Source organism: Rhinatrema bivittatum, chromosome 1 (assembly GCF_901001135.1).
Source record: "Rhinatrema bivittatum chromosome 1, aRhiBiv1.1, whole genome shotgun sequence".
Lineage (NCBI taxonomy): Eukaryota > Metazoa > Chordata > Amphibia > Gymnophiona > Rhinatrematidae > Rhinatrema > Rhinatrema bivittatum.
Window position 1 is genome coordinate 328,565,572 of NC_042615.1, and position 10,173 is coordinate 328,575,744.

General features: G+C 43.7%; 1 long non-coding RNA gene across 1 annotated transcript in view; it reads right to left on the reverse strand.

The window, feature by feature from the left end:
* LOC115089623 overlaps window positions 1–8,281 on the reverse strand; it is a 97,896-nt gene extending 89,615 nt beyond the window's left edge. Inside the window, exon 1 of the long non-coding RNA XR_003856189.1 lies at window positions 7,991–8,281. This is a non-coding gene — a long non-coding RNA (uncharacterized LOC115089623). The remainder of the gene's footprint in view (window positions 1–7,990) is intronic.
* Between the last annotated feature and the right edge of the window lie 1,892 nt (window positions 8,282–10,173).

Genomic DNA, 10,173 nt, shown 5'->3' on the forward strand with positions numbered 1-10,173 from the left:
GCGGTGAATCATTTCCTTTATCGGTGTGTATCTGCTTATCTGAAATGGTGCTGAGATGATGCTTGCCTGGGACAAATGGAGCAGGGAGGCAGAGCTGGGTATTCAAAAATAATGTAGCTCACTGATTGTTTCAAAATTGTAATCAATGTCCAACTGGTAAAAATAACAGAAGGTACAGCTGGATGTATCTTTGCTCTGTGACATCCGCTGACTCAGGTTCTGGGGTTTAGACCTAACACTCCTGGCGCAGGGACGGAAACTTAACACCGTTGCACGGGCGCACATGCTGGCTCGTGTCTAGAGACTCGGCCATTTTATAATGGCCGAGTCTCTATAATGTATGCACGCATGGCATTAAATAGGCTGAATGCACGCACACATGCGCACAATTTTATAGCTGTGTGTGCATCTGCATGCAAATGCCACCTCTACCGCGTAAGCAGAGAGACTAATAGAAACGCATGGTGACACAATTAAACCACTTTGTCCCCAGTTCGCCCAGGTAAGGGATAGGGCTTCCTATTAACCACCCTATTTAAATAGCCTTCCTTTCCCCCCCTCTTAACTCCAACCCTTAAAAACCTGCTGGCATGCCTTTTTTTTTTCTTTTGTTTTGGGACTTACACGCCATCCATAGCAGAAGCAAAGTTACACGGTAGGGGACCCCGGCGCGCTGTCGTGCGTGTGCGTTGGTTTTGTTTATAAATCCAGGAACGCCCACACCCTGCTCAGATCATGCCCATGCCCCGCTCCTTTACTGGTCTTTTTCCATTTATGCGTGTACCGGGAGATACACACGTACTCGGGCAGCTTTTCAAATCCGCTCGGCACGCACCAGCCCAACATACTCGCATATCTCCTGGTTTTGGCACGCATCAGGGTATAACTGCCCCCACTCTCTGGGAAAATCCTTTTCTGAGTGGGATCTCCTTAAAGCATGGAAAGATCCCACCTAAGTTCCCCAGTCGAGATGAACTACTCAGCCTGCGTCTGTGCTCCAGGGAAGGAAGATCCTGCGGAGGTTCTTCAATTCTATTCTTCTCTCTTTTTTCGTCTACTCTGCTCCCTTTCTTATAATCTCCCAGAAGGAAAAGTTTAGGCTGACAGAGATCTGGCACCCTGCCCCATCTCCAAAAAAAATAGGATGGATGACAACAATACCTCCCTCTCAAGTAAAAGAGAATTCCTTTACTAAAATGTCCAAGACTTTTTGGGGTGACATTGTCACTACAGCTCTTCTCTGTTCTGGAAGAGAACTGACAGATCGTCGGTGCCCCAGCCTCCGGATCCGGGAAAAGGCCATCTCCAAAGTCTCTTCCTAGAAATTGAGGTGTATCCAACCTGGCAGGGGCGCACAGAAAGGAGTATCCTCCAAAAATATACCAAGTGAGGAATATAGGCCTCACTAAAAAGAAACCACTCTAACAGAGCTCTTCTCTCTACAAAATCCCAACTCAAATGCCACACCGCCTATTATCTCAATCCTTATTTATAAGGGAGGTCCACCCACTCAGGCAGCTTCTACAGGAGTAGGAGCTGAACTGTGGTATTCTTTCTAACTGGCTTGTGGGATACTAGGGACACCTAGTGGCATACCCAAAGGGGCATATTATGCAGAGGCATGTTCCCAGATGACTTTAACACTGCTCTTGGCCACGCCTAGAGGGAGCCGAATAACTTATTCTGCTAACTTCAAATATTGGAGTGAGCCAGGTAAGTTATTCAGGGAATTCAACTCCACCCTGGAGCACCCCCCAAAATGCCTCCAAATAATGATCTATCTGGAAAAGTGATGATGAATGCAAACCTTAGAATTTACCCAGATACTTGAAAGTTATCCAGTTAAATACCTTTGAATGGCGACCTCTAACACGTTCTTCAGAAAACATACAAAAGCATATATTACGGATCCCAGCAGTTCAGTCCCAGGAGTCGGGGGGAATGATTTAGATATTTGAAGTTGCACAGGTTAATTTGAGCAATCATTTATCTCAAGGGTTCTCACCCCAGTCTTCAGGACACATCCAGCCTGTTGGATTTTGAAGAAATCCACAATAAATAAGTATGAGTTAGATTTCAAAGTACTGCCTACTTTGTATGCCAATTTATCTCATGCTGATTCGTTGTGGATATCCTGAAAACCAGACCGATTGTGTGTGTTCTGAGGACCACTAATTTATATAGCTAAACTTGAAATCACTCTTAAACAGAGCACTGCTTGAAATGAGCACAGCAAATTGGCAATATGTCTATGTGAAGATAAGAGAAGTGTTGCTTTGGGTGAGGGGAGTTGTTACCAGTTAGTACAGAGGTTTCCAACCCAGTCCTCAGGCAATGCCTAGCCAGTCAAGGTTTTTAGGGTTTCCACAATGAATATGCATGAGATAGATATGCATGCATTGCCTCCATTGTATGCAAATATATCTCATGCATATTCATTGTGCAAATCATGACTGGCAAGGTGTGCCCCGAGGACAGGGTTGAGAACCCCTGAGATAGTGTACAAGTGCTATTTACAGAATGCTACAGACCACAGATCATCATCATTTGTGCATAGAACCAAAATACGAGATTTGTGCATGCCACTAAAATACCAGCCAATGTAAACAATAAAAAAAAAAAATTGTGTTAAGGAAAATGTGTGCATTGTAGTGTAAATGTATTTAAGGTGCATATAAGTTAAATGCCCCATATGAACAATACCTTTCAGGTAAGTGACCAGGGTTAGTAAATTTTCCCCAATTGTCCTGCTTCTGCACTCATCTGTCAACTAAACATCACTGCAGCAAAGCAATTTACAAAATAATGGGCACCCACCTCCCGTATCCATTCTCGAATCATTGTTTCATTGAATTGTGACCACAAGCAAAAGCAATGTGCCCTGTCCCTGGGCTCTCTCACTTTCTTCCAATTGCCCTTCTCTTAGAAAATGAATTCACCAGTGATTTCACAATCCAGCTCATTTTTTCTATGCTATTGGACAAGAATGAACAATTGTAAGATCACTGGACCAAGAAAACAGTCAGCTAGTCTGAAGCTACAGGAGATGGGATTCTTCACATTTTGGGAGTCACAGTCTAGTACAGTGGTATTCACTCCCAGCCCTCGAGAGCTGCAGACAGGTCTGGTTTTCAGGCTCTCTCTAATGAATATGCATGAGAGAGATTTTCACGCATACTACCTCCACTATATGCAAATCTATTCATGCATATGCATTAGGGATAGCCTGACAACCAGACCTGTCAGCAGCCCTCAAGGGCTGGGAATGAATACCAGTGATCTAGTATGTTCAGTATTTCTTGTCTGCTACCCTTTAATTCTGGTGCTTTGATAACTCAGAATGGTGATGGACAGACAATATTAAATAATCATAATGTGATGCAATAACTATTCATGCACATCAAATCAGCTATTCATTTTATTTTTAGGTCAATGGGTCCATTTCCTACTATGTACATTAAACTAGAATCTCTCTGGCCATTGAATTAATATTCATCCTATTAAGTCCTATTTATTAAAAAATGATTTTAGAGTTTCTGATTTAGGTTTCTGCTATGCTAATTGAATTTGCTAATTTAATTTTCAAAGACACATTCCTTTTACAGGAGTGCATTTAATCTATTTTTCTGCTGGATTCATCATCTTGTACATTAAAAGCGTAAATCTGCCACACATTTCAGATGTGAAAATTCCAGACAAAGCAGGCACTTTGCAGCACATGGAAAATGTTTTTATAAAAGACTACTGGAAAAACTCCTATGCAACCTTTGCTGGACCAATACAAAGAGCAGGATAAACTTGTATTAAAGATTAATGCCTTGTCCAGACTCTCACAAACAAGAGGACTAAAAATACACATGCACCTTAAGTGCTACCTGCACACTATACATAATAATCTATGCAATAGGTGCTAAGGGTTATATCTCTTGTGATATAAGACGTTAACCTCTTGCACACCTTCTGCCCAAAGCAGCATAAATTTCCCGCAAGGACAAGACTTATACAAGAGATCTGGATCATGGTTTCAGTTCCAACACCAGCTTAATCAACCCCTCTGATACGAGTGCTATAGAGAGATAAGTACAAATTTGGTTCATAATAAACATTAAATACAAATAGAAAATTCACAAAAAAAATGAAATTTATAAAGGTATTAATCACTAGGACCGATGATTATATATGTAAGGGCAGTGCAACTAACAGTTGCCATATGAGCCATTGCAATGTAAGGAGCCCAAAGTGTGATGGTCCTTAAATTACAGCTGACAAATGAGTGTGTCGGTATGTGGATGAACATGAGGTATAATCTTAATATAACAACATAAAACTACAGTGTGGAGTTTTTGTTCTACAGTGTTTATTTACTTACACACATTTCATAGTCCACCTTTTTTCGAAGAATGGCCTCAAGGTGGATTACAATCAAATTTAAATGTAATTTATAAGTACAATAACATTAATTGCAGTGTTATTTACAGTATAATTGAATCAAGTGTATAGTCATAGTAGCATTACACTGAACAATCTATGGAAACGCCCTAGGTTTTTACCAAACAGAGAGGTAACATGGCTTTGAGGTGCAGGGGCAGGGGCACCTCGTTCCAGATTTTTGGTGCACAGTAGCTGAAAGTACAAAGTCCTGTGCAAGTCGATCTGGCAGAAGCCTGAGGAGGAAAGGAAAGAAGAGCCATTTGGGAGGATCAGAGCTCTCTAGGGGGAATGCAATAATCAGATGTCTTTTTATTCATGCATTTAAAGAAGAAGCAAGGAGTTTGAATGTTGAGAAGGGCTTGGAGGTGGTAACAGAGAAAAGGGCCTGAAGTATGGTGTGGCAGCCTTTTAAGAGATCCTACTGCTTTCTTTGACCTTCTGGCTGAAGAGATTTCCTCCTGTACATGCATGGCCTGTCAGCACATCCTTGTGAAGACCTGACACACACACACAGTCATGAGAACTTGTGCTCATCAATAGCCATTGCAGAGGCTCCTGATGCTTTAACAGATAAGAAGCTAGTTGCATGCCTTGCTTTTATTTATTTGTTTAAAATTTATGACTCACACCATTGCCTGATAAGACCTCTGAATGAGGAACAAACAAAATATACCATTGCCAAAAACAAACTAAATTCCGCCTGGGTCTCCTGAGAAAGGGCACTCAGTGAACTTTTACGCCATCTCAAAAACAGTATTCAGATACTGGACCAGGTACATCTGGTAAGATGCCATGCAGAATTGTAGCATAGCATTCTAGTAATGACTTCTCTCAAATCAAACGAGTCCTAACACTAACATCCTAAGGGCACCTTGATATAAACAGAAGACTTATTTGCTTGACTGAGGGCAGATTTGACCCACAGATGATGCCTTCACTATATCCTAACAGAAATGCTAACATAGAATAAATGGGGTCTCACACATATGTAGAGAGTAGCATAGTTCTCTGTGGATGCTGCAAACTTTATAATGCACAAGATTTAATTAAAAAAACAAAACACTTATGATTTTCACATTCATGGAAACTTGAAATTATGATTCAGCTTTACTCTTTTAAATGGTGAAAGAGCCCCCCCCCCCCCCCCCCCCCCCCCGTCCCTTGCTCTTGCACACTGCAACAAAGCACTGACATTTGCTATGCAAGGACACGGTATAAAGAAAGCAACGTAGAGAAGGTGTCAGCTAATCCAGCATTCTGATATGTTGTTAATGCCCAATAACCACCAACAATAGTACTGCACACATTCACTGAGGGGAGGCATACTCGGGGAAATTCTCCAGGGCCTGGCAATAGGAAAGTGTCCAGAGTTAAAGGCATTTGTTTTTACTATGTTGTGGGCCTGAATTTCTTGTTTGTCCTGGACCTGAAAATAGGTTATTGGCAGCCCCAATTGTCACTGCATAGGAAACATGGCTCTATTTCCACCAAATTGGGATTTTGCTCCTACACAGGGCAATTTTCAAAAACCACTGCTGTAAATAGCCATTTACCCAAGTAAAAGCACTTTTAGAGAACAGCCCACCCTGTACGTAAGAGGAGACGAGTTACTTCTCAACAATGCATACTTTTACCTGCATTTCTGTGGAGGCGTTTCCAGGACAGGGTTAAACCAAGGGAGGTGACAACGTGCATAGTCTTGCATTTTCAAAACCATGTCCATTGTTTTCTTGTTTTGGGTTTTGGGTTTTTTTTTCAGGAGAAAAGTATCCATAGATAAAGCAAATGCACAGAAAAAGCAAGAGCAAATCTCTGCCAGAACTTTTCCCTAGGCAATATTTAAAGGAAAAGTACATGCTCACTTTGCATTTGAGGGCTGGTACAAATTCCATGGGGGAAAAGTACTTTGCAGCAACCCCTATAGTTTTGAAAATTGCCCCAATAATTGTTAGAAAGCTCTGGTGCTTTACAGTAAATCTACTTATTGAAAAAAGGAAATACCCCAACATACCAGAGTGACCACATATCTACAAAGCACAGCGCATAGAGTTCAATTTGTGGGCAAAAACATAATCCAGAATATGCACATTATTTGGCTTGATGAAGGAAAAAACAAATCTCTTGACATTTTAAAATTCCAGTGCAATGTTAAGAATGAACACTTATGAAAATACATCCCACTATCAAAATAGGTCATGCTTGAGACTCAACAAGATTTTACATATTGCAATATCAATAACAATATTGAATTAATTTTACAACTCATTCTAATTTACATTGCACCCGTATCTTCATCACTAAACTCTCCATCACAACCACAACCATTAGCTGGCACCAGGCCTTCAATTAACCCTCCTTTGGAAGTGTTTTACCTCCAAAAATTAGATTAAAAATCTCCACATCTCAGAGGACAAAAATATTCTGTGTATCTGTCCCAAAAGTTCCACTTTTTAATAGTATGATTATTCCAGAACTTTTACAACCTTTCGGTGACTCGTCAAGAAGAAAAGAAAAATCGGTGATTCTTGGGACTGGAGTCAGTTGTAGCAGGAAGAGAAAAATCCTCCCCCCATGAGGCTTCTCAGCCAAGCAACTTCGGGTAGAGAAGTCAGCCTCAACTCCCGGCCAATTAACAAAAGGAAATACCTTATGACCTTACTTTCTCTTTGCTCTTTCACATCACATCCCCTTCCCTATGCAGTAGCAGCTCAGCCGATCCCCGCTTGCCTGGTGCGCTTCCAAAAACGCCACAAGCGGGCTCTCCGCTTCCAGGATCCAAATCACAACTTGTGACTTTCAATTTAAAAAACAAGCTAGGGCCGAGGGGCTGAAACACCCGCATCCCCCCCCCCCCCTTCCTCGGGGGTGAACAGGGCTAAAAAAGAAAAAAAAAAAAAGCAAGCCCTCAGTGCCTCTTTCCAGCGGGCACAGCGCAAGCGTGCGAGCTGCTGTCAGGCTGGACATACTGACAGCTCCCGGCAATGGTTTGCTTTTTTATTTCCCCCCCCCCCCCCTCCCTTCCACCGCACTAACAACCGCGACACCGCAATTTGTTCCGTCTCATCGCCCCCACCCGATCGCTGAAGCGTGGCGCGGTTGTTAAATTCCCATTGAAGCAATGCGGTTTTCCTGCCTCTCGGGCTCGCTAACGCGGCTGTCGCGTTGTGTGCAGCGAGGAAAGGGAGGGGGAGCTCCTGCGGCTCCTGCCGGCCCAAGCTCGGGGGGGGGGGGAGGGGGCACCGTTGCCTCCCCCCGCGATACCTGGCCGGGCTCCCCACCTGAACCTCGGCGCCCTCAGCGTGACATTTCCCCCCCCCAAACAAGGAACGAGCGGGGACTGCCACTCGCCCTCGGGACACCGCCGGCCGGGCCCGCCCCTGCCCGCGGGCCTCCGCCCGGAGCGCGCGCACACCTGAGGGGGCTCTCAGAGGCTGGGGCAGCGCTGCCCGACCGGACGCGTCACTCAAGGGCACGGGGCGAGGAGGCAGGGATTCCAAGCACCCGCGCCGCCGCCGCCAACATCAACACCAACATTTGGGATTAAGACGGCAGCAAATACCTTCTCCGCTGTGGCTTCTCTCTGGCCGCCGGCTGCCGTAGCGCCGGGGTTTCCTTGCAGCCTGGAGTTGTGCCGACTCCTCGCGCCGGGGCTGGCCCCTCGTCCCGGCTCCAGTGATGTTCTTCGGAGACAGGGCGATTGGTAGCCGGCTGGGGGAGGGGAGGGGTTTCCAACTCCACTGTATGTGTGCCTGTGTGTATATGTGAGTAAGGCTCTGCGTTGCCAGCTCATTGCTCAGTCTCTTCCTCCTTTTTTTTCCCCCCCTTGCTCCTCCTCTCATGTCCCTACGTGTGTTTGTGTAGAGCAGGGACACACGCCTTCCGCCCTCCCTCCCTCTCTCTCTCTCTCTTGCTCTCCCACACACACAGGCGCATACACACACAGACAGGCATGATGGAAGAGAAGGCTGCAGGAGGAGGAGGGTGGGTGACACACTGTAATTATTAAGGCAACAACTTCTCTCTGACTTAGCAGTGCATAGGCCTTGATGATGACAGATTTGTGCAAATTCTAGGTCTCTTGGGCCCCCATGTATTAAAGGGGGTTAATGTAATAAAAAGTGCGGTAAAACAGGCGCTCCTATTGAGCGCCCATTTTCCATAACGTATGCACAGCCACCTCACCTGGACCCGCCATGGCAATTTTTAATGAGCTGCCGCAATAAAAGGGACATGCTAGGGGACACTGTGCGCCCTAGCGCTGAGCATTGGGCACCCAGGGGAGCAATGGATGTGTGCCCATTAGGAGAACGGGCGCCCAATAGGAGCGTCCGTTTTCTGGCCCTGCAATTTGACTGCTGAGAAAAACTGGCACATTGTCATTGATGTCCTAAATTTCCACAGTAGCGCCATATAGCTCCAGTTGATTATTTTAGTATCGCTGTATAATTCCAGTGGATTATTTTAGTATCACAAGCAAGAGGAACGAAAAAGAGAGCAGTATTTCTTCTTATTACATATGCCCTTGAGTCGCGGTTGACTTAACACCAGCGCCAGGACTAGCGTTAAATTTTCCACGTTAAAACAGGTGTGTTACTTGAGCAGCGATCTTTCTGCATTGGGAGGTAATAGCTAATAGCCTGATCTACATGGCATTTATATGTGATGAGTGCTATTAGCTATGTGTGAGTTTCGGACATGCATTTTGGACCGGGTGTTAACCTAGCGTGTCCAAAACGTGCATCCAAACATGCATCGAGCAGTGCTCTAGGCTGAACGCACTATATTGCATTGGCCTCAAAGTGTAATAGGCTGTGCACACAGTCAGTGTGTGGTTTTGCGCAGATTTATGTGTGTAGAACTTTACTTCTCTCATATTTTCTGCTTCTCTCATTTTTCTGCTCCTAACTTAGGGGCTGATGTAATAAACTGTGAGTTAAAACTGGGCTATGAAATTCAGCACACTGTTTCTTCATGCATAAGCTAAAAACAATGTTTAACTCCCAGTACGGTAAGCTAATGGTATACTAATGCCTCAGAAGTAGGGTTGCCACCTTTCAACCCATCAGATTTCCAAACATTTGGATATACTGTTTAATATCTTTGCGGATGGAGTTTGCACACATGTGACTTTTATTGCCATGCTTCATCATTAGAAAAACACAGAAACAGAGTAAATAGCAGATAAGTTCACTTCTTGCTACAGTGCCATAGATGCCATTTGATATCTGACTTCCCCTCACTTCATTATAATTAATGATCCTCTATATGTGTCCTGTGCTTACCTGAACTCTTTTTTTTTTTACTTCTGTCTATCTATCTCCACTGGAAGGTTATTACATGCATTCACCACCCTTTCTGGGAAGAAATATTATCTGATATTACTCCTGGCCACTAAATCTTGAAATTCTTTACTCTGAGAAAAGTTTACTTTTACAAGCCCAGAGGCCAAACTGCTGTGTTGTAAAATGTTTTAGATCTTTAATGAAATTGTTTACTGAAGTGTTTGTAAATGATACAAAATAAATGTACTAATCCTCAAAATCCCTCAATACCTAATTTGTTCCATATGCTTATTCTTAGGCATCAATGACCAAGCAAAAGTTTAAATTAGCTGCTCTAAAAAATGCTTAAAGGAAATTAGATGACCATCATACTAGGCATCATCAGTGGTAGCTTGCGCTTGTTAAACCCTCTGACATATATAAATAATCATAGGACATAGGACATAGTGTTTGATTATCC